The sequence below is a fragment of the Lissotriton helveticus genome, chromosome 11, assembly GCF_964261635.1.
Source record: "Lissotriton helveticus chromosome 11, aLisHel1.1, whole genome shotgun sequence".
NCBI lineage: Eukaryota > Metazoa > Chordata > Amphibia > Caudata > Salamandridae > Lissotriton > Lissotriton helveticus.
The window spans coordinates 74,443,647-74,467,675 of record NC_136072.1 but is presented as its reverse complement, the minus strand read 5'-3'; the positions used below and the strand labels follow the sequence as shown (position 1 = coordinate 74,467,675).

At 44.8% G+C, this 24,029-nt stretch overlaps 1 protein-coding gene across 2 annotated transcripts in view; it reads right to left on the bottom strand.

Moving 5' to 3' along the window:
* LOC144791617 (dehydrogenase/reductase SDR family member 4-like) overlaps window positions 1-6,140 on the bottom strand; it is a 482,332-nt gene extending 476,192 nt beyond the window's left edge. For both annotated transcript variants that reach the window (XM_078666341.1, XM_078666342.1), the window contains exon 1: window positions 6,006-6,140. The gene's annotated coding sequence lies outside the window, so the exon portion shown is untranslated. The remainder of the gene's footprint in view (window positions 1-6,005) is intronic.
* Between the last annotated feature and the right edge of the window lie 17,889 nt (window positions 6,141-24,029).

The window sequence follows — 24,029 nt, the reverse complement described above, 5'->3', positions numbered from 1 at the left end:
AGTAGTCGTGCTCAACAAACCTCTGATTGATTGATTGAAGCCTCCAAGAAAAACACAGAATGCTAAAAATCTGCTTGCCAATGGGGATAGCTCCCCAGATAGAGGATTGTACCACTTGGGGTACAATTTTCGCTGCCATATATACCAGAACTCATGGTGTCCCATCATTAGCAGTAATACCAGACGTATTAAGACACATACAAACTGCGTATGGAGCAGAACCTGCTCTGAACTTAGGGATGAAATAACTAGGTAATTTTGCTCAGGTATCAGATATAATGTTTGCAAATATAAAAGGGGAGGCAGCACAAGTGGCAATACGCCAACGCCTGAGGGATTTCACTCCTTTAAAACAGGAATGTGAATTACCTAATATTATCACAGACACCTATGATGAATTAGGTAGCGATAGTTTGGGAACTAGAGCATCTCATGGGTGGTCCTGAAAAGGCTAACACCATGCAAGCACCTGATTCTTCCAAGAAGAAATGGGTGGGATAATAACAATAAAAAACAAAAAAGTAGATCCCCATCTAGGAGTGGATCTCGTCAACAAGAGCCCTCTGGAATGAAATATATTCTTATAAATAGTGATAACATTAAAAAAAACTGACAGGTATCAGGATACTGATACACAATCCTCTTGTTCCTTCCAGGTTTCACCAAGAAACTCCGAGAGAGAAGGACGGTCATAAGACAGACAAGAAAAGCATACGTAGTCCAGAGACACCCAACGCGCTTCAAGCTACCCTACTGAAAAAAGAAGACAGGCAACAATCTAAACCTGAATTTAAAAAGAAGAAAGTAGCAGGTCTCAAGCTTAGACATGTCCAGAATTCTGAGGACTCAAATACTGAACGGGGAATGGGCTCTGACAATGCTAGACAGCGCAGCAGAAGTAACAATAGCTCGCCAGAACCTGATGGAATTTCTGGTTACAGCGGAGTTGAATGAGCACATCATGGTGGAAACACCAGATACGAGGGTATGTGTCCTACATAGGTTACATGAAATAACACTCCAAATGGAGAGGGACAAACTCAGAAAAGTTAAAGGTCACTTTTGGGAGAACTTGACTTATGGCTATGACATCCTTTTACCTGAAAAACATTGGCCGCCTGAAATTGTTATGGATTACCCTAAAGGAGAAACAGTAATTTTACCAGCTTTTTCAGACCATGTTCTAATTTACTTAAAACACACATACGCACTGCAGTCGGCGATAGCTCTTGCTCCAGCGCTTTATCGCAACCATGTTGGGTGGGATGCCGAGTAACCACACCAAGTAATCCCAGTAAAAACTAATCCAACTCCGCAGAGACAATACCCAATAAAATAAGAAGCAAAAAACTGGTCAGGGAGATCTTAGATCAACTTGAATACCAGGGTGTAATAGAACCTTGCACCTCTGCAATGAATAATCCTTTGTTTCCCGTAATGAAACCCATTAATTCATATCGTCTAGTTTTAGACTACCGACATCTGAACACATGCACTAAAACATTTACAGTACAGAATGCACACAATGCTTCATTAATGAATAACACTGTGAGGAAAAAAATCAAAACAACACTAGACATCTCAAATGGATTCTTCTGCCAAAATATAGTGCCTGAAAACAGGTATTTAACTACATTCTCAGCGCTAGGTTTCCAGTTTCAATTATGTCGACTCCCCCAAGGGTATAAGAATGGCCCCGGGTTGTTCATCGCTAGGCTAACAGAATTAATTCAGAATTGACATGATAGCTTCAAAATACTCTCAGACACACGTAAACGTACGCAATCTGGTAATCCACGTTATAGCGGATCAATCTGGGTACACTTACCTAACCTTCAATGAAGACGAAATAGTACCCATAGCCTTACAAATCACATTTGTACACAAATGCTCAAATGCGCTTTGCTTCTACAGAAAATCCTGACAGCGGTACAGACTGCTGTAGTCAGAGAAAGAGCACTGGCTCAGGGTAAACAAATAATAATAGTAACTCCGGTACCAGCCCTAGAGGCTGCAACAAAGGCAAGCGTTTCAAATGCTAAAGCCTTACATCCACGATGGATACAATGGACTAATTCTCTCACTGCAACAGATGTAGAATACAGATATGACAGAAGGTTAAAAACATAGGCATTCCTACAATATGAACAAACATATCCTCTCCCACATGAAACTATGCCTCTAGATCAGTATGAATACATTATTTACACTGACAGATGTGCTCTGCATAGGAAGTAAACAGCAATACAGCGCAGCTTGTGCAATTGTAAAAGGTCGTATGTGGGATGGAAAGTTCCATCCCAGCAATACGAAGAGACAGTCTCTAGGAGTCCATCCACTTTTTTCACAGGGTGAACGCCGTCCACCCTGCCAATAAATTGAGCCCCAATGAATAATGTGCTGAACTCGTCCCGTGTAATTTTCAAAAGTCGGGACACCTTCAGCAGCGCTTGCACATTGTTGTCTGCTTTCCATCTGCAACAAGCAAAAACGTGCAAGCGAGGACGGGGTTTTCTTGGTTTAGACTCCTGCTGGGCCGTAACAAAAGCCGAATATGAGGAGTCATAAGGCTCGAAGTTTTGAGTCTCTTGGCTGGGAGCCGTCAGGAGCTCACACCTGGTGCAAATGAAGTGGAGGGGAAACAAAGGCTCACACCTTGTTAGCACTTCACACATACATAAAAAGAGGCAGCTTTTCACTTTATTCAGTCCCTGTATAGGAGATATGCATGCACTGTAAGAATATCAGATGTGTTGGTCTTTCCCATTATATACACAAAGCAAATTGCATGTATAGAGAGCTTACTTCCCCTGAGGAAGCGCTGAAATAATGTAAGTTCCACTGTTTTTTTCTTGTATAGCCCTACTCATTCCAATGCAGGTTGTCAGAGCGCTTTACATCATGTATGTACAATAAATTATATGTAAATGAATGTACAGGATGTGTTACATAAAACTGGGAATTCCAAGGTGTCGAAGTCACATATCTTCCATAGCTCACTGTGCTATGATCCTCGCAATGCGCTCAAACATACACATGATAGAGCTGCTAAACATATGTGAGGGCTTTAGGTCTGATGTCACTTCTTGTGATGCCGCTTCCTGTAAAGTTGTGGCTTGTAATGCCACTTTCTATGATGTGAATTCCTGTGATGCCATGTGTTATGTTGTGTGCCTTATGTCGTGTACTGTGATGTTGTGCATCGTGATGTCAGGCGCCGTGATGTTGTGCGTCCTGATGTCATGCGCCGCACTGTGTTGTCACATGCAAACTGTCAAACTAGGTCAGTCCCCCCACTTCTTTTTTAGAACTTGTGCCCTGGTTCCATACAAGCGGACTAAAACTCTATGACGTCTAGCACACACTATTTGGGCCAACATGTCAAACGTTTCTTATGATTTACTGCAAATGCCTAGATGTCCTCAGAGCCAAGTACCTGACAAAGTGAAATATAAGCCTTAAAGTGTAGTTAAAATAATTGGTTGCATTTTAAGAATCGGATTACAAATCAGTTTCTGTGTCGGTTCTGCATGTTATACTCGACTGTAATGAGTTACAGTGTGTTATTTAAAATGCCAATCTTGTTCAGTATTACACTAGTAGGCTGGGGGCACCGTGGTGAATCCCTTGCAGGCCTGTGGGATTCCCTCGAAATAGTTAACTGCAATAAATTCATCCATCTAAGACAGGGCCTGTCTGGGCATGGGGGAGCTGGGCCCAGGGTGTCTAATAGGGGCGCAGCAGGGAAATGCCGGACTTAATGTCATGCACAGTACCCATCCCACTTGGTCTCAACTGTGTCCCTTTAAAGACTTGGTAATCAGCACTCAATGTAGCCAGCCCTGCCAAGTATCATGCATCAGGAGTAACGCTAACATATTTCAGTGCTGGTGTCAGCATCACCGCACTAAATGCATTAGTCACGCATAATTAGGGGCCCCCGACCGCCCAACAGGCATGCTAAACAAGGAGCTGCATCAGCGAGGTAATTGTGCTACGGACAGCGTGCATGTGACTGTGTCTGAAAATTAAACAGATTGACGCATGGTGAACTCGAGCGCTGAGACGCAGCATAGCCTGGCGAATCACTAATCAAGACATCCAAGATGTCTGCTGCAGCTCATCGTCCCTGTTTTCTATCAAGGCACGCTTCCCTGTGATCACATGCAGGGTGATTGGCCTCCTAGGCCACAAGGCAGCCATTCAGGAGGCGGGCAGAAGGTTTTTTTTGAGTGCGCCAGTTGGCAGAGCGGTGCTTTTTCTTCACTTCCGAGCTGGAGTCGCACTCAGACTTGTGCTGGACAAGACAATGAGGTAGGACTCGAGTTTAAGTTTTAATTTGGAGTTCTGTATGGCCCATCCACACTCGCAACATTCACCTGGCAACACATTCATATGTTGGTTAAGAGGGAAACACTTCTCCGCCCCTGCCAGTTCATGAACATAATCTGTTCATTTGTTGGAGGCTCGCAGGCGGGGGCCAGGGGCACACTTATCCAGTGACTCCGGCAGTCGTGCTGGGGTGCCGCTTCTGAAATTCTTGCCTTCGAGCATCTAAAAAGCTTTTGAAAATAATGGAGTGCATTGGACCATCATTAATTATTCAGATATTCTTATTTTGTCTGGCCTGGTTATGTTGCACCCTGAGAGTTTGAAATAGCTTTTACACATTACATCACATCGGAGGCCTCCTGGAAAAATTGAGTTCTTACTGTGCACCAGCAGGTGTCCTCTTTATACAACAGCAAATGGCGAATCATGGAGCATTGATTCATTTTTCTTTTTCGTTTTTTTATTTGGAAACTTTTTTGTCTGAACTGCATCATCGGTTTTAAGGTCATAGTTTATTGTTATATTAGGCAGCAATCACTGTATTTTATGCTTTTTACAATTGTTGTGATTATCACTATTCATTTGCATTGGCTGAGAAGTGCTTAGTATCATTTTTACGTAGTAGGCATGGTGAGTGAGCACAGTATGATACACTGCAGAAGGTCACGTATTTCCTATATTTCTTGGCACAGCTTGCGGTCACGTGTTTGTAGATGAACTCAGCCAACTGTTTAAAAGGATTGTTTCCACCTGTGCTACCACAAGTTTGCTATCAGTTTGCTTGGTGGATAACTTTGTTTGCTTTAGGGATGGTGTAATGGGAGGCTAACCTGCCAACATTGGCACATGGTATGCATCTGCTGGTTTCCACATTGGATCTTATCTCTACACATATTGTAAGTCAAGCGTTTGCTTATGCTTGGTTTACTTTTAGTTTTCATGGTTGCTTTTACTCAGGCCACAACTCAGCACAGGCCCATTGATTGGCAGAGCAGCTCACCAACGCTGTTCGCAGGCCCCTGTTAGCGCACTTTAGATCAATTACTTCTTAGAGTTTCTTGTTGTTCAAATTGGTGTAATTTCTGATATTTATAAGCAGGGCACAAGTCGTAAAAAAAGAAGTGGGGGGACGCTGTCACCGGAAGTGACGTCACGACAGGAAGTGACGTCACGAAAGGTGCCGAGCTCCTCATCCCAGAGAGGCCAAAGAGTGAAGTCCAGCTGTTTGGCAGGGGGGACGGCGTCCCCCTGTAAAATAAGTGGGGGGACGCCGTCCACCCGTGTGGTACCCCGATTTGAGCCCTGTTTATAAGTTTCTCTTTATGTTTCATTGCTTGATTATTGCTCATGAGAAATTGTCACTCAAGTCGTCGAAATGTCACTCATAATTACACTGAAATTATAAAAATGTCACACATAGCAATCTGAAAACTTGGCAGCTATATGTAGGTCAGTGCAATTGTTAGTACCCCAATCCCCAATACCCTCCTGCCATCTTCTTTCTTCACAGCTCCTGCCATCACACCGAAATGACCCTCGCCCCACAACAAACACCAATGTTTCTTTCCGCCCAGTGCGCTGTCCCGGTCAACCTTTTATAGGGCGGGCCCTGAGAGAAAGAGTTGCAAGAAAGAAAAACAAATCTCGTCTACATCGTTAGAGGTATACAATACCGCAAAAGACGTCAGTCGGCGCGCCTTTCAGTTAGCCCAAACGGGCCTGAAGGCCTTCACGCTCGCGGTGACGCGTTCTTAGAACAACGGCCGCGAGCCCGTCATTTCCCCGAGGCAACAAGCAGCGCACGCGCAGTTTCCGGTACCGCAACTACCTGAAGGCAGCGCGTGACATAAATGACTGCGTAGGTTCTATCAATTGACCCCCGCGACACATCCGGTCTCTCTGTTTTTCCCTCTTGTCAACACTACGTTGCGTTGCCGAAGTTGTTTGGTAAACATTGCCTGCTCTCCAACAACGACCCAGTTCTCAAAATGGTACTAGTTGAAACGTTGCTCAACCATTTTGTTTGTCTCCGAGTGTAACCTTTGAACAGCGCCAGATCAAAAGCACCAATTCGTTTTAGGCATCAGAATGACTCAGCGAAGCTTTTTTTCAATCAATTCGCGTCCAACGCCTAAGCGAACCCAAAACTTGCCCCAATGCAAACGTTGGCCACATACCATGCACACACTATATGTGTGATATTTACATGTACTTAGAGTGTTTATGTGTGATATTCCAATTCGTATGTGTGACACTTTGAATTACATTTTACTGCAGGCTCTATCCGTATTATAATATTGGGTTCAGAAATAAACTGCATTACAAGGGACTAAAATAGGCATTAAATAGGTCATGATTTATGTGGTCTAGTTTTAAATATATATAGTTCTTGGTTTGTGCATTTTTGTTATTATGATATGAGCTTCTTTCCATGATTCTAACTAGATAGGATTGAATACATTGGAAAGCAGCATCACAGTAAGCTAATAAGGTTCCACAGGGATATGAATAAACATTTCTCATACGTGCACATAGAAGCATGTTCTATTTACATCATAGGAAGGAATGGTTTACAATGCAGTTTGTTTTGCAATGAGAGACCAATGTAGAGACCAGTGTTCCACCAAGGGTGTGACTGATGAGAAGGCTTGCAATCACTAATAGCTTACTTAAGGGAGATTCATCTAAACCGTACTTCAATGATGGTTATGACTACACCCAACACTCTTATACTCTCATTCATACTGTACTATCGATGTACCTACCGCTGTGCAAGTAAAAGCCACTCTTGCTTCTCTGTCAACACGCAATGGCCTCTGTAGCTGTTCTTACCGGCAGACAGAGGCTGCTTCAGTGCTGACACGTGCTTGCCACTGTATTATATGTGCACCAGTGGACTGACCTGTCCGAAGGTCAAAGAGGCCTTCAGTGATGGCTCTGCAAGCAACAAATTCATATAAAACACATACTCAGCAGGCAGCACAAGATTCACAGACACAGAAGAGCAGCAAATAGGGAGTGGAGGATTAAGCTTCATTCCTTTACAGTAGAGCAGAATAGCCAGCGACAGTGAAATCTCCACTTGCATACAGAAGAACCGTAGCAAAGGCAATGGGAGTGCAAGTTTCATTTGCATACATAAGAGATACTGAAAAGCCATTGGCAGTGCAAGTGTCTCAAGGATGGCAGAAATTGTGCGTCATAAAAAGGGCCAATATGGCTAACCTGTCACCATTGAGCCTCTGAGATCTCCAGAGGAGTTGCTGTTACGTGTTATCAGTGTTTCAGCAGCCAGAACACCCTTGCTGTGATTCTGATGATTCTTTGTTTCACGTTCACTAGCCATGATTTTCCCAAACCTAGTGGGCCATCCTCAGATGGCTGCCAGTTTGAGTTCATCCGACCTATGAGCATTGATTGTTTACTGTATCCTTTTGAGTACTCGTTTTCTGTAAACAGACCTTTACATCTTGTTCTTATCTTGTCACGTTTGCTGTGTATTCACAGATGGAGGTCAAATGTCAGCTGTTTATTCAAATGAAGTTTGGTGTTTACTTTTCTTTTGCTGACTTCAAAGTGAGAGAATTTATGTGAGAGTCCATCCTGCTGAGTATCTATGTGAGAGGACAGGCTGTAGGATGTTATTTTTTTGTAGCGCACAACAAAAATTAACTTCTGATATTTCAGAATACATCAGAATTAGGAGAGTAGAAAAGAAGCACATTTTATTTGTGATTGTGTAGTGGGAAACACATATTTTAATAGGATCAAAGCACATCTATATACTAGGTGATGACATTTCCACATATTATTGTTTGTCTGCCGTAAAACTGTATGTCTGTGCAAACCTAATGGACATTTCAATTGGAGGTGTGTTGTCTGTAATGGAACTGCATCACCGCACCATGCATTCTCCACACTATGCCACTCCATTTTACACTGCTCCACTCTACAACACTCTACACTGCTCCACTCTACACTGCTCCACTCTTCGCCATGTCACTCCATTCTACGACACTCCACTCTAAGACACTCTACGACACGTCACAACACTCCACTCCACTCACCCCACTCCATTTAACTCCAATCTACCCACTCTGCTCCAATCTAATCCTCTCCAATCTACCCCAATCTGTTATACTCCAATCTACCCCACTCCACTCAATCTACCCCATTCTACTTCAATCTACCCCCTCAAATCTACCTAATTCCACTCCAATCTACCCCACACCAATCTACCCTACTCCACTCCATTCAACCCCACCCCAATCTACTACACACCAATCTACCTCAATCCAAACCACTCCACTCTACCCCGCTCCACTCCAATCTTCCCCATTCCAATATAACCCATTCCACTCTATCCCAATCAACTCCAGACTACCCCACTCAATTCCAACCCACTCCACTCCACTATAACCCGCTGTACTCTAATCCACCCAGTCTACCCCACTCCAATATACCCCACTTCACTCAAACATAGCCCTTACTTCAAGCTATATACAGCCTTAAGCGAAACATATCACAATCTATGCTCTTAACTTGTCAAATCAAATTTGAGGTCACCATGCCCTGTGGTCAAATTTCTGTGTGGAAAGATCAAAGACATGAGAAGCCATGGTCGGGGAATGCAGAATCCCTCATTCACTTACCCCTGCATGGGGCAGGCCCACTCTTACTTGACTTTCAAGTACATGCCACAGTAAGCATGGCCTTCCACGTGATCTGCTGAAATAAAATGCCCAAGACTGGAGTATTCCTGAGCAGTGCCATTGCTTGCAACCTGCAGTGAGCCTCAGTTTTTTAATACATCCCAGGCGGTGCATAGAATTTCCTTGCTCCCGGAGATGCTGCTGTGCAGTTGCGGCCAGCATGAATAAGGGGTGACGGGGTGGAGGTAAGGGGGTGTAAAAAAATAAAAATAAACATACCTGATCTCCGCATCTCTCCTTCGTCTCTCCTCTGTGTAGGGCCGTAATAGAAAGCACACAGGCTCCCTATAGCCAGCATTGTGATTGGTCTGACCTCCGTGTTTCGGCGCTGTGCTACTTTGCATTTCGGATGAAAATTGTACACCAAACATTTAACCACCCACGAAATGACGTGGTGGATACAAAACATGATGAGCAGTCCATAAGGCCAATTACTGAAGGGAGCCTAGCCAAGCAGATCAATTGCAGAAGAATACTGATCCAAAGCCCCTTATTTATGTTATATTGTGAGTTGCTGAGTATTTTATGTTGCGCTGATATGAGGTAGTTGAGATAGGGTGAGCAACCCAATATACCCTTGCGGGCTTGGGCAAAAGTTCAATTGAAAAGTAATGGGCCGGCAAGGGATTTCGTTAAGGAGTTTGAATAACAGCTGAAAGGGGAATTAATTCAATTTAAACACCCTTACTTGGTTTGATTTGAGTAGCTGAAATAAGTAATAAAGGACCAATAAATGATATCACCACACTGACAACGAAAAACAAAGAAAAACAAAGACCAGGTTTTTATATCAAAAGATTGTTATTTTCTTAAGTTGCTGATGTAACAGGGTACAGAATAAAAATTGGGGGTACAAAGCAACTATTCCGGTATTGGTGACTGGTGCGCTGCTGACGTGGACTACGCTTTAGCCTTATACTCCATCTCAAGAAAGATTGTGACGTATGTCCATACTGCGACTGAAGTATCAGACTTTGAAGAAAGGAAGTAAAAATTGAGAAAAGTGACGTTCTATCATTGACTTCCTGAGATACCATTCGAAGGATTTCCAATCTTGAAGTCCCAGTCTAAATAACAGAAAAATTGTCCCATCCAACATGAATATTTGATGATAACAGCACTTGGATGTAGAAGTTTTTAGGGTCAACAAATATATGCTTAAAAAATCCATGTCCTGATGATGGTCTTTTGAAATAATTCACCCAAGACCGAAACGTCGACAGTTGTGTCTAAATCTGCACATTACTGACCGATTACATTTGGCTTTCATTTACGTTTGATTTGAAGTCACTGTTTTCCTTTTTGTAGCAGTTCAGACTTATCTTTTAGATGTATTATAGGAATATATTTTCAACTCCCTTGTACATCTGAAATCCATTTTGCTTTGTACCCCCAATTTTTATTCTGTACCCTGTTACATCAGCAACTTAAGAAAATAACAATCTTTTGATATAAAAACCTGGTCTTTGTTTTTCTTTGTTTTTCGTTGTCAGTATGGTGATATCATTTATTGGTCCTTTATTACTTATTTCAGCTACTGAAATCAAACCAAGTAAGGGTGTTTAAATTGAATTAATTCCCCTTTCAGCTGTTATTCAAACTCCTTAACGAAATCCCTTGCCGGCCCATTACTTTTCAATTGATATGAGGTAGTGGCAGACAACTAACGCCGTCTCGCAGCCAGACCTACAAGTCACTTTTTTCTCATCTTCACCAATGCATCACCAACTATCATTCAAATATTGAGCAAATACACCCTTATCCTTTCCTAGCTGAAGAACAACAGAGGACTATACAATATGGGGGGGGGGTGTTGTGAGCCAATAAAAGATCGTGTATAGCAAGTAGGGAATTTACAGCTTTAAAACGCACAATTGAAATGCAATTTACAACTGCATTCACATAATTATATTCTTAAAACATAGCGTGATTTGCTCAGAATCACAAGACCTTTAGGTCAATAGCTGAGGCAAACATTAGAACCAATACCCCAGGCTCCAAAGTTGATAGCTTAGCCACTAGACCACATCTCTCTGATCTCGCCCTGCTATTCCACAGCAGGAATACACACAGAATGTACTGAGGAACAACATACAGCTCTGCCAGTGCACCCCATTCCTGACTTGACAGGTCTCGAAAAATCTACTCCCCCACTCCCTAGGTCCAGTTACTTATAGGACCTACTTGTCCATTCTTGGCGAGTGAACGTAAGCTGGAATGGAACAGGGACTGTATTCTGGAAGTTTCTCGGGTGCACAATGCATGTTTGCTCCCGGTTTGCGTGCCCCGGGCCTCTTTGTTATTACAGAAGGGGCCGCAGACTCTTGTGCGTTCCCTTCTGTAAAACTGAAAGCGTTGGCGCACATACAGCATCAGCACTTCTCCAGTATTAGGGGTGTCTTTCATAGATTCACATGCTTGAATATTCCCCGTCGTCGAAGTGGGAGTCCCACGGTACATAAATAGCAGTAATATATGCATGTATACATGAGAAATATAATAAATAAAATATACATACATATAATGCAATAGAAAAGTAAACTTGAAAAAGTACCATAGAACAGAATAGGCCCATTGAAAAGCCCAAGGGAGAATTCACTTTAGTAACATATTAGAGTCATTATGTGTTGGTCCACATTCCAGCCAATCAGGCTGTAGCCTCCTCTAGAACCTTCTCCTCAGAAGGCCAAGTCCTCAGATTTTCTACCGCACGTCTTGTGAAGGGAGTCTCCCTGAGCTCTGCTCAGTTTTCACCAGTTCTAGCTGTTTTCTCTTCAGAAATGTCATCTACAAAGAAAACCTTGTTCAAGGCTTGTCCATCCTGTGGTAAATTACGGCTTTTTCATGAGGACCCACACAGTAAGTGCATTTACTGTCTTTACCCGGATCATAATGCCTCTACCTGCAAGTTCTGTCGCACTTTTCCCCCTAAGACATTGAGGGATAGAGAGGCCCGTCTCCTTCTGTGGTTGCAGAGGTTGAAAACTTCAGAAAATGTGGTTTCTGATGCTGAGAGTATGTCGTCTGGATTTTCAAAATCCTCTCAGAAGGGTGGGTCTGAGACCGAAGTACCCTCTCCTTTTCTGAAGAAGAGTAGGATGTTGGGGTCTTCTAAGGATATCTCCTCACAGGATTTGCTTCAGGGCGCGCCTACGGGACCTGGCTCTCTGGCGTGTAAACCCAAAACTATGCCCTCCTCTTCAAAAACGGGCACTGGCTCGTCGACGGGCTCGTCGACGCGTCCGTCGACGTCCTCAGCAACTACTAAATCAGTCATGGTTGTTTCTACGTCGACGACCACTTGTTCCCTGTCATCCAGCTCCGCAACGACGACGACCATCTCGTCGACGAGCAGCCAAGAGGTGAGGCCCATCTCGTCTATTATTATGATCTCGTCGATCAAACCGTCGACGAAGAAGTCCTCGTCGACGCGCCTTCCGTCGATGGGTCCTCCGTCGACGAAGAACAAGCCATCGTCGTCGACGACTACTCCGTCGACGGGATCATCCTCGTCGACGATTGCTTCGTCGACGCCCGCACCGTCGACGCCTGCACCGTCGACGGCAACAACATCGTCGACGATGACCACTCCGTCGACGACTGGTCCGTTGACGGCTACTTTCTCGTCGTCGAAAGCATCTTCGTCGACGGCGAAAACTGCAACCTCGTCGACGACGTCGTCGACGACCAAAAAATCAACGTCGACCAAGAGTAAGCTGCCAATTCATACGCCTGTTTCTGCGGCAACGGCACAGGATCAACGGGGTGGTGCAAAGACTGTGAAGATCTCGTCGACGGGCTCGTTGACGTCGCACCAACCCCTACAGACTACTACCACCTTTAGAGTAGTTACGTCCTCGTCTCTCAAGTCTGTTCCACTCATTCAGTTAAGTCCGATAAGGAGTGGATCTCAGCCTCCGGACAAATTGTTACAGTCTGGAGAAGAGGAATCCGGAACTGACTCTGAAATGGATCAAACTTATGAGCCATTATCCAGTCCTTCTGAATTACACATTAAGTGTCAGGATTACACTGACGAGGATGAGGATGAAAATAATAACGTCGAAGATGGGAATGAACTTTTTCCACTTGATGTGGCAGAACCAACTACTTACGAACAGGTTACACAAATTCCTTTGTCTTTGGTACAAAACCTGCAACATATGCTGGACGACTACAATCGTAGGTTTCCACCATCATTGCCTACTTCTCCAGCACCTCAAGTGCCCTGGCAGTCTCTAACGCCTTGGCCTAAGTCTCCGACACCTCGACCTCAGTCTCCAGCACCCCGACCTTCGTCTCCAGCGCCTCGACCTCAAGCTCCGGCGCCTGTTGTACCTACGTCTCCATCGGGTGTTTGTTCAAATCATGGGGACCAAACTCCTCATAACACTGGGGATAACGACACCGATGATGACATGCAAGATTGGGACAATTATAGGGCACAGACGCCTTCTACTCCACCGGCATCGCCAAGAGCTTCTCCGCCAGTAGATATCGCAAGTTTTTATAACCTTATGGTTCGTGCTGCGAAAAGGTTCCACTTAACAATCGAGGCACAACAAACTGATTGTTTTTTATACGATTTTAAGGACTTACCTCAGAAGCAAACGCATACCATTCCTATCATAGACCACATATGGGAAGAAGGTCTACGGTTAATGGAACGTCCTAATTCCATACCAGCTGTTCTGCCCAGATTGGACAAAAAATATAAAGCGCCTCCTTCTTCTCCGGCCTGTTTGGTTTCCCAACCTAAAGCGGATTCTGTAATCACTCAGGCTGCACAAAAAAGGTCTCGAAATCCGGCCATACCTCTGACATCTCCGCCTGATCAGGATGGCCGTAAATTAGACTCAATTGGTAAAAAATTTACCACTATGGCAGCGACAACCGTGAGAGCATCTAACGCCTTGGCTATTCTAGGTCGCTACGACCGTCAAATGTGGTCTGAGATTGCTGGTCTGATCCCTCAGATGCCCGATTCCATCCGGGATGAAGCGCAGGCCATCATTCTCGAAGGAGAAAAAATTTCGGCAGAAATAATCGACTGTGCCGTCGATATATCCTCCACTGGTTTCCGGCAACTAGCGGGTGCGGCAGTCTTGCGCCGTCAAGGCTGGCTAAAATCAACCACCTTCCGTCCGGAGGTTCAATCCAGGGTGTTGGATTTACCCTACGACGGTGAATCTTTATTCGGTAAACATGTCGATGATGCTTTGGAACTAATAAAGAAGGACACAGCAAAGTCCTTGACAACACTTCAATATCGAAAAAGGCCTTTTCGTGGGGCACGTGGTAGAGGAGGAGGAACCTCTACTTTTCGTGGAACAGGCCAATATCGATCATACCACTACAATGATAACAGACAGAGGGGCTCCTATCAGTCCCAGGGTCGTTCATCCACCTCCAGACCATACCAGCGTAAGTCCAATTACAGAGGTGGTGCGAACAACAACAAAAAACAGTGACAATCCCAAATTTTATCCTCTGCCGATTGTACATCTTGGAGGTCAGATCTCAAAATTCTTCTCCATTTGGTCCAACATCACCACCGACCGATGGGTCTCGGACGTTGTTTCGAAAGGACATACCCTGGAATTCACGAAATTTCCCCCCACTCGTCCACCCTCGGGTCCACCTTCTCCCCATTTCAAGGAACTGTTGGCTCAGGTGAAGCTATTGATCAAGAAGGGAGCCATAGAAGTGGTACCGCCAGGTCAACGCGGCAGGGGATTTTATTCCCGTTTCTTTCTAGTAAAGAAAAAATCAGGAGAGTGGCGTCCCATCTTAGATTTGAGGGCTCTGAACAAGTTCATCGCATCAAAGACTTTTCAGATGCTAACCCTGCTTCAAATTTTGAATTTCCTCATTCCAGGAGAGTTCTTTTCAACAATAGACCTTCAAGATGCATATTTCCATGTACCTATTCTCCCCAGGCACAGGAAATATCTCCGTTTTACAGTCGGCCAATTTCATTATCAATTCAAGGTCCTACCATTTGGCCTTCGATCAGCACCGAGGGTATTTACCAAATTTCTCGCCCCGGTTGCTGTCTACCTGCGTCTACAGGGCATCCAGTTCTATCCGTATCTGGACGATTGCTTAATAAAGGCCAAGACTTTTCAGTTAACGGAACAGCACACTCAAGTCTGCATATCCCTCTTCGAAACGCTGGGTTTGTCCATCAATTACCAAAAGTCACACTTTCAACCTTCTCAACAGCGAGACTTTCTAGGAGCCTCGCTCGATTCTCGGCTGGGGCAAGTGTTCGTTTCTCAGGAGAGACAAGATCGAATGATAAAGAAAGTACAGTTCCTACAGTCAAGACAGTACGTTTCTGTCCGGATGTACAAATCATTCCTGGGCATGGCTTCTTCGTGCATTCAGCTAATTCCCAACTGCAGACTGCACATGAGAGTTCTACAGGAGGAACTAGACAAGCAGTGGATGCAGATATCGGGGTCGTTCGAAGACAAGATCCACCTAACACCCCGCATTCAAAGCGCTTTGGAGTGGTGGGCTCATCCTCCAAACATAGCGACAGGTCGTTCATTCAGAGACGAACCACCAACACTTACGCTGACAACAGACGCCTCCTTAGAAGGTTGGGGGGCACATCTCGACGGGATGTCCATCAAAGGGAAATGGACGGCGTTTCAGCGCACTTGGAACATAAATCGCTTGGAGCTACTGGCGATTTTCTTGGCCTTGAAGTCTTTTCAGAGATTAGTGCAGGGACAAACATTGCTGGTGAGGACGGACAACACCACCAGCATGCACTACATCAACAAACAGGGCGGCACAAGGTCTCTCGAGCTGTCACAACTGGCACAGGAAATATGGGATTGGGCTATCCAGCGGCAAATACATCTCACGGCTGTCCATGTGCCAGGTGTGGCCAATGTTCTGGCAGACTCGCTCAGCAGAGCCCTCTCGGACAACCACGAATGGGAAATCAATCAACCAACGTTGGATTTCGTCTTCCGACAGTGGGGCCGACCACAGTTGGATCTCTTTGCAACTGCTCTCAACAGGAAGTGTCAACGATTTGCGAGCCGGCATCCACACAAGGAGTCGAGCGGGAATGCCTTTTCAATAGACTGGTCGAACGACTTCATCTATGCATTTCCTCCGCTTCTGCTCATTCCTCGCCTGTTGCACAGGATGAGGTTCCAACAGTGTCGGATAATCCTGATCGCAGCCAAATGGCCGAGACGTCCTTGGTTTTCAGATCTTCTTCTGTTCTCTCTGACAAATCCGATACAATTGCATCCTCTACCACATCTTCTCACGATGCAGCAAGGTCAGATATGCCATCCGGATCCAGCATACCTCCAACTTCATGCTTGGAACCTGAGTACAATGAATTTGCACACATGAATATCGACAAGGATTGTAGGATGGTGCTAGCAAGTGCTCGCGCTCCGTCTACCATCAAAACTTATCAGCTAAAGTGGAGGCGTTTCTGTGCTTGGTGTTCCACTAAAACCCTGGATCCCATGTGTGCTCAGCCTGAGCAGATCTTGCCTTTCTTCCTGTCATTAGCAAGATCAGGACTATCACACTCCACTCTAAAGGTGTTTCTGGCTGCAATTTCTCGTTTTCGCCATGATGGCGTGACATCTTTGTACTCCTCCAGAATAATTACACAATTCTTCAAGGGCCTATTTCGGATGTTCCCACCAATCCGTCGGCCTCCACCTACTTGGCGTCTGAATCTGGTTTTGTCTCAACTACTTTTGCCTCCATTCGAGCCCATCCATTCTTCCAATCTCAAATTCCTCACTTGGAAGGTGGCTCTTTTGCTTGCTCTGACTTCATCCAGGCGCGTCAGCGACATCCAGGCTTTCACTATACAACCACCGTTTCTACAGTTCTCCAACGAGGCTGTTACTTTGAGAACAAATCCCAGTTTTATTCCTAAGGTTCCCAGTGACTTCCATCTCAATGAACCTATTATTCTTAAAACTTTCTTTCCTGCACCACAATCTGCAGCGGAACGCTCCTTGCACACTCTGGATGTGAAACGTTGCCTCAAGTTTAACATTCAACGCACAGCAGCATTTAGAAAGACAAATCAACTATTTGTAGCATATGGCCCAGTGTGCAGAGGTCAATCTGTAACCAAACAGACTATCACCAGATGGATATTGTCTGCCATATCCTACTGTCATCAACGGGCTGGCAAGCCCCTTCCTGCTCCAGCTCGAGCTCATTCCACGAGAGCTGTGTCGACTTCTGCTGCCCTCTTTGCTGGGGTACCTCTGAGACACATCTGCAGAGCTGCTACTTGGTCTAGCAGTCATACTTTTACGAAGCACTACTGCCTGCAATCAACAGATGCCGCGGATGCGGCAGTAGGTCAAGCGGTGCTGCGGAATCTTTTCCGATAAAGGTGAGCCTCTGTTGCTTCCCGCCTCCAGTCATAAAGGTTTTTTCATAATTTTTGGTATTTATTGCTTATTAAGTGATATATTTTGCCAAGATTTTAATCGTATATTCCTTTATGACTAATGTATGGTTTACTGCTTTCTACTCTTATTCAAGCATGTGAATCTATGAAAGACACCCCTAATACTGGAACAACAAAAGTTACTTACCTGTAAACTGTGGTTCTCCAGTATTGGTGTCTTTCATAGATTCACATGCGACCCTCCCGTCCTCCCCTCAGAGGCTCTCTTCTCCTCAAGCATTTATACTTACTTGTGCTACGAAAATCTGAGGACTTGGGCTTCTGAGGAGAAGGTTCTAGAGGAGGCTACAGCCTGATTGGCTGGAATGTGGACCAACACATAATGACTCTAATATGTTACTAAAGTGAATTCTCCCTTGGGCTTTTCAATGGGCCTATTCTGTTCTATGGTACTTTTTCAAGTTTACTTTTCTATTGCATTATATGTATGTATATTTTATTTATTATATTTCTCATGTATACATGCATATATTACTGCTATTTATGTACCGTGGGACTCCCACTTCGACGACGGGGAATATTCAAGCATGTGAATCTATGAAAGACACCAATACTGAAGAACCACAGTTTACAGGTAAGTAACTTTTGTTCTTCCTCAAGAGGGCGTTCCTTAATTTGCATGGGGAATCCCTTTGCCTCTGCGCCCTTGTCTTAATACAGACGCAGAGGCAAAGAAGCTCTCAGAATGTGCACTGACAGTGCACCACTTAAAAGGTGATTGCAGCCCTCTTGAGGGGGGAAGAGTGTCCCATGGACCCCCCCACCTCCCCATCCCTAGACATCACCTTGCAGGCACTTGCCAGCCTTTATGCATCTAGTCTTACGTTTCCAAACCTCCTGTACTGCAGAGCTTTAGCTATGTTGTTTTCAACATTTGTTTTTGGTCCACAGAACCCTAAGTGACTCAGGAGGTCCAACCAAGGTAAACAAGCACTTTCAGGGTCGCAGACCCAGCCTTTAGGTCGCAAATCTAAATACATGGGAACCCACAAAGGTTCAATCATCCTCACTCAGGGTCTGCGGACTGGGAGCTGGATCCTCAAACTATGAACTGTGCTCTAGGATTACAGACGCTGCAGTAAAAGTAACTTTTTCCATTTTTTGAACAAACAACTGGGGCATTCCTTGAGACTACATATATTGGCATAGGACTCAGGGTGCCCTAACCATGTTCTGTCATGTGCACTTTTAAATAGATGATGGGAGAAAAACTCAATTTAATAAGACTTGCTTCTTTGTTTTTTAATATGGGTACAGTTCACAAGCTCAGGTTCACGAACAGTTTGCAAACTAATGATTCAGCATAATTACAAAAAACAAAAAGGCCTGACATGGGAGTTTGGCAGAGGTGGACAGAGCATCAAAAATGTATTTTCTCCTCTCTGCCGCAATAGAGATCGATCCTCCTGATTTAGAGATTGGCGGATTGATGGTCAAAATTCTGTCATTCATCTCTAAAGCAAGCTCAACTTCCTGCTCTGCTCCTACTTTCAAAAAGATCAGGTGACACTAGTTGCTGTTGAGTTTCCTGTGAAGATTTGATTTGCTGCTTGAAAAATGTAATTTCGGATTCAATGCTTTCAGTCATGACTGCAGTCATTGCAGTGCTGAGAGACATCAGCTTCTGTTTCAGTGGTATGCCAAGTTGCCAGAAAAAGGAGGAGAGTTTGATGCCGGTCAATTTCTTGGCAGGAGCCTGCTTCTTGGGCAATCGTCTTTTCTTCTACTATTGGTTAGCGGCACCAACAGAATGACTTAGCAGAGAGGCTTATAGCCAATGCTGAAAGCTAATTATCAGACTTTTGTTGATCTCAGTATCCTTTTGTAACTGCACCCGCAGTCAATAAAAAGAAAAGAGTGAGACATGGCAATTTTTGTCAAGGCAATAATAGTGATCATCATCACTATCATCACAGTATTACATAAACTGATTACATTACTAGAATATTTCCAGTGTTCCTCCAGGGCCCATGTGGCCCCCATGGGAATCAAGGAGCAGGCAAAAATGAAATACATTTAATATGGCTGGTGCTCTTCTAGGGCTCATGGAGCCCATAAATGAGAGTCAGGAGAAGGCAGGCAAAACTAAATTAAGTTCATTAGAATCAGCAACTGTGTATTATAGACTACAACAGTCACCCACACACACCAAATAAATAACAAGCATTTACAATGCAATGGTTTTGCCTTTGGAAAAGTTAGAGCTATTGGCATTGTAAATTACAAAATGTTTATTTATGTGTTGGTTTTGAAAACAGATAAATAAATGGCATTGTCAATTACATTGCCATTATCTTAATCTCTCGCAAATGTGAGACCTATTGTACCCTATGGACGAGCTCAGCAGACAGCAATTACTACCACACACACACACACCCAGAGCCACACATACACACCCAGAGCCACACACACACACCCAGAGCCAGCCACACACACACCCAGAGCCAGCCACACACACACCCAGAGCCAGCCAGACACACACACACACCCAGAGCCACACACATACACAACCAGAGCCACACACATACACAACCAGAGCCACACACATACACAACCAGAGCCACACACATACACAACCAGAGCCACACACATACACAACCAGAGCCACACACATACACAACCAGAGCCACACACACACACCCAGAGACACACACACACACCCAGAGCCACACACACACCCACCCAGAGCCACACACACACACCCACCCACCCAGAGCCACACACACCCACCCAGAGCCACACACACCCACCCAGAGCCACACCCACCCACCCAGAGCCACACACACCCACCCAGAGCCACACACACACTCAGGAGAGCAAGCACAGCGAGGGGGCAGGGAAGCAAGCACAGCGAGGGGGCAGGGAAGCAAGCACAGTGAGGGGGCAGGGAAGCGAGGGGGCAGGGAAGCAAGCACAGCCAGGGGAAGGGGAAGCAAGCACAGCGAGGGGGCAGGGAAGCAAGCACAGCCAGGGGAAGGGGAACCAGGGGAAGGGGAGCCAGGGGAAGGGGGAGCAAGCACAGCCAGGGGGCGGGGAAGCAAGCACAGCCAGGGGGCAGGGGAGCAAGCAAAACCAGGGGAAGGGGAACCAGGGGAAGGGGGAGCAAGCACAGCCAGGGGGCGGGGAACCCAGCACAGCCAGGGGGCAGGGAATCAAGTTTCCTTCTTTGTTCACTTGCCTCTCCAAAGATAGTTATAGCAAGCAGATAATGCTTACCCCAGGGTTTGGTAGGGGGATTACAGCTCAGATCCAGCATAATACAGTGTGGTCAAATCTATTACTCCAGGGGATTAAATTAGAGGACCGTATGGAATGAAACCCTTAAAATGAGTCCACAACTCACTGTGCACACCATGTACCTGCTTCACTTCCCTTACACCCAACTTCCAACCCCTGCATCCATTCACCGGCCCTCGGTCACACCACAGACTATTGTTTTGGCCCCTGGGAATATGTTTTCCAGTACCCATGCTTTAATTGGACTCAATTAGACCGGTCCTTCTTAAGATCGGGAGAATGAAATATGTGTGGGCCCTACCCTAATTTCATCATTAGGACCACTGGTCATAACACGTCAGGAGCATGCGGTTAACTCTTGCAGTCTTCTCGTTTGAAATTCTCATTTAATTCCCAAATATTTGTGTCAGCTACCTATCTGCTTCCAGTGAGATGGTGGAAGGGGAGCTGCAGGTCTTCTCCACAGTTGCATTTTATCTGCTTTCAGTTTCAAACATGGACCTGTGAGTTGGGCCATGTTAAATGTGCTCCCATGTTGTTTCCTGTGAACTGTATGTGCATTCATTCAGATTTTCAACAGCACGGATTTTAAGCACCTGCTGGCAGCATGTGGGCGCTTTAAAAGAAGAGCACATTAAGAAAATGGAATGAACCAGAAAACCCTCAATAAAGGTTGGAGGCTGCTCGGAGTAAAGATGTAGGTTTCAAGCAGGGATTAATCGGCTTTTTATAATTCCATGGATAGCAAAATGGATGCCAACTGCATTACCTGTAGAAAGTATGCAAGAAAACACACCAGAAGACCCCTTTCTATTATAAACAGAGCCAATTAGCCTTCCAGCTAGGTTACTGTTTTAAAACGCCATTACCAGCATTTATACTTTCATGATTATGAATTTGCCACATTTGCCACATAATCCATCATCTGATGCATAATCTGCAGATTTTAACAAAAATAATGTATCTAGCTCCAAAAGTTCAAAAGTAACTAAAAACACTGTAAAACGCACTGTTGCGCAGTGGAAAGCCCTCTGCAGGGGTTGACTGGTCACCTTTCTGTTGCTTATTGCTGAATTGGTAGTTAAACTGTCACTAATGACGTGAAACCTTTGCCAGGACAGTTTTAACCTGTGTAAATATGATAAAACAAGTCACCCCTCCCACCAGGAAGCCAAGGCCCGCTGAATCAGACCGAGGCTCGGTGTTTGTGCTCAGGCCGTAAACGTAAACTATACAGCGTGTATGGCCTTTTACATAGAGGGTTAAAATGCGCTCTAGCGGCGAAGTTGGACACTGCAGTCTGGAGACATGGACGCTGATCTCGACTGCGACAGTTCACCAAAAAAACGTGTGATTCTGGACAAATATGAGTAAAAATTAACTGACCCTGACCCGCTTCCCAACTCTTCACCTCAAGGTTTTTATAATATAACCTTAACCAGACAACACTCACCACCACGCTGGTCTCTGTGAAGCAACTCGTGTTTTAGACTTTGTCTTTCAATAAAGCGCCTGTTTCTAAGCACTTCATTTTTGGAAGATGGTTCCCAGAGCAGCGTGTGACTCACTGAAAAAGCGCTTCAACTCCTCGTCAGGGGTAGTAAGCGCTATATAAATGCAATTTCAAAACAATACAATAAATCACAGAATATTACAAAAAGAGGACCTCAAGAAGCATGTTTACTGTATCTAGACGTCTATTCTTGAAGTTCAAAAAAGGAAAGCAACTAGGAAGCAGCTCACAAGGGCAAGCAAATTACCATAATGGAGCGAATATTGGGTGGAGGCTCTACATTTTCAGGGTGGAGGCTCTACATTTTTAGGGTGGAAGCTCTACATTTAACAGTCACCTGATCAGGAATTAAAATCTTTATAGCCGACTGAGAAATCGTATTCAATATTTACACAGGAAATAAACTCGGAGTATGCTAGCTTCAATGCCAATTACCTTGGTTCTAGCAGATGAGCAATGGCTTCAAGAAAACGGAAAGGATGGCACTGAAAAGTGCGACGCTGTAAACACGTGTGCAGGCTGATGCAAGAACATTAATCTTTCAACAAAGCAGCTTACACCGAATACCACAAACGTGGTCTGCCAGCTCCCGGCGGCGGCTCTCTCCCAGGCGGCGGCTCCAGCGGCGGGGTCCTCTCCTCCTCTCGGGGACTCCTGCTCCCCGCTGGACCACCGGGGCTCCCAGCAGCTCACGGGAGGCCCGGGCAGCATCCCATTCCCTAGTGACGTCACTCCCCGGGCCGCGCTGGGATTGGCTGCCGGCCCGAGGAGATTGCGAGGCGCCGCCTGAGGAGAGGAGCCGGCAGAGAAGATGGCCGAAGTGACTGTAGGGCGATTACTGAATTCGACTCTAAATTGTATTTTTAACATTTTGTAGACTGCAGCTTCAGTTATCCAGAACAAGACATAGGATAAATACGGCTACCACACAGGTAACATGTTTTTAAATGCAGAAGATCAAAAGTGATCTTATAAGATGAGGCATTAGGATCTGACACTTAAACAGTGTTTCTCTTCTCCTTTACACACATGCAGATAGTAATGACAAGGCCCTGACGAGAACTCATAACTGATGTTTGAAGTTCGAAACGCGTCGGCACGAAAGGGGATAAAAATTAACAGCACCAATGATAACAACTAATACGACAAATAATTTGTTTTGTAGTATCTGGTACAATTAATGTGTCGCTATATATCTCCTTTCACTTTGTGATTTTGTCTATTACTGTTTCCAGAATTTTCATTGTTGGTTAATGAGATTATCAAATGTGATTTTTCTCGTGAAATAGTCTGAACACAGACGTAAATGTTTTGTTGTGTACAGTGTTTGTATTTGTTGATTTTTTTCTATTTTGATTTCTCTAAATACTTTGTTTAAGTTGGTACATGTATATGTCATATTTGTGGTGTTCTTTTTCTGACATATAAATTCAAGAATTTTCTAAAAGAATTGAGAAAATCAAAGGTACAAATAAATATACCTAACATATCTAACCAAAGTGGATGTGTGTATTATAACTAAGAGTTTTTTTTCTAAAAAAAGAGGTGGGGGGCACTTTTTTCATTATAATTGACCTCGGGGAGGCAGGATGAGACGACCGATGTCGGGAAGCGAGCTGCAAAATGGCGGATAAAAGCTCCACGTTTTTTTCGGATTTGGGGGCGAGACAGTGGGCGGGCAAGAGGGAGGAGGCACGGACAGTAGAACTTCGAAAAGGCAGGACAACAACGGAGAACTTCGAGAAGGCAGGACAACAAC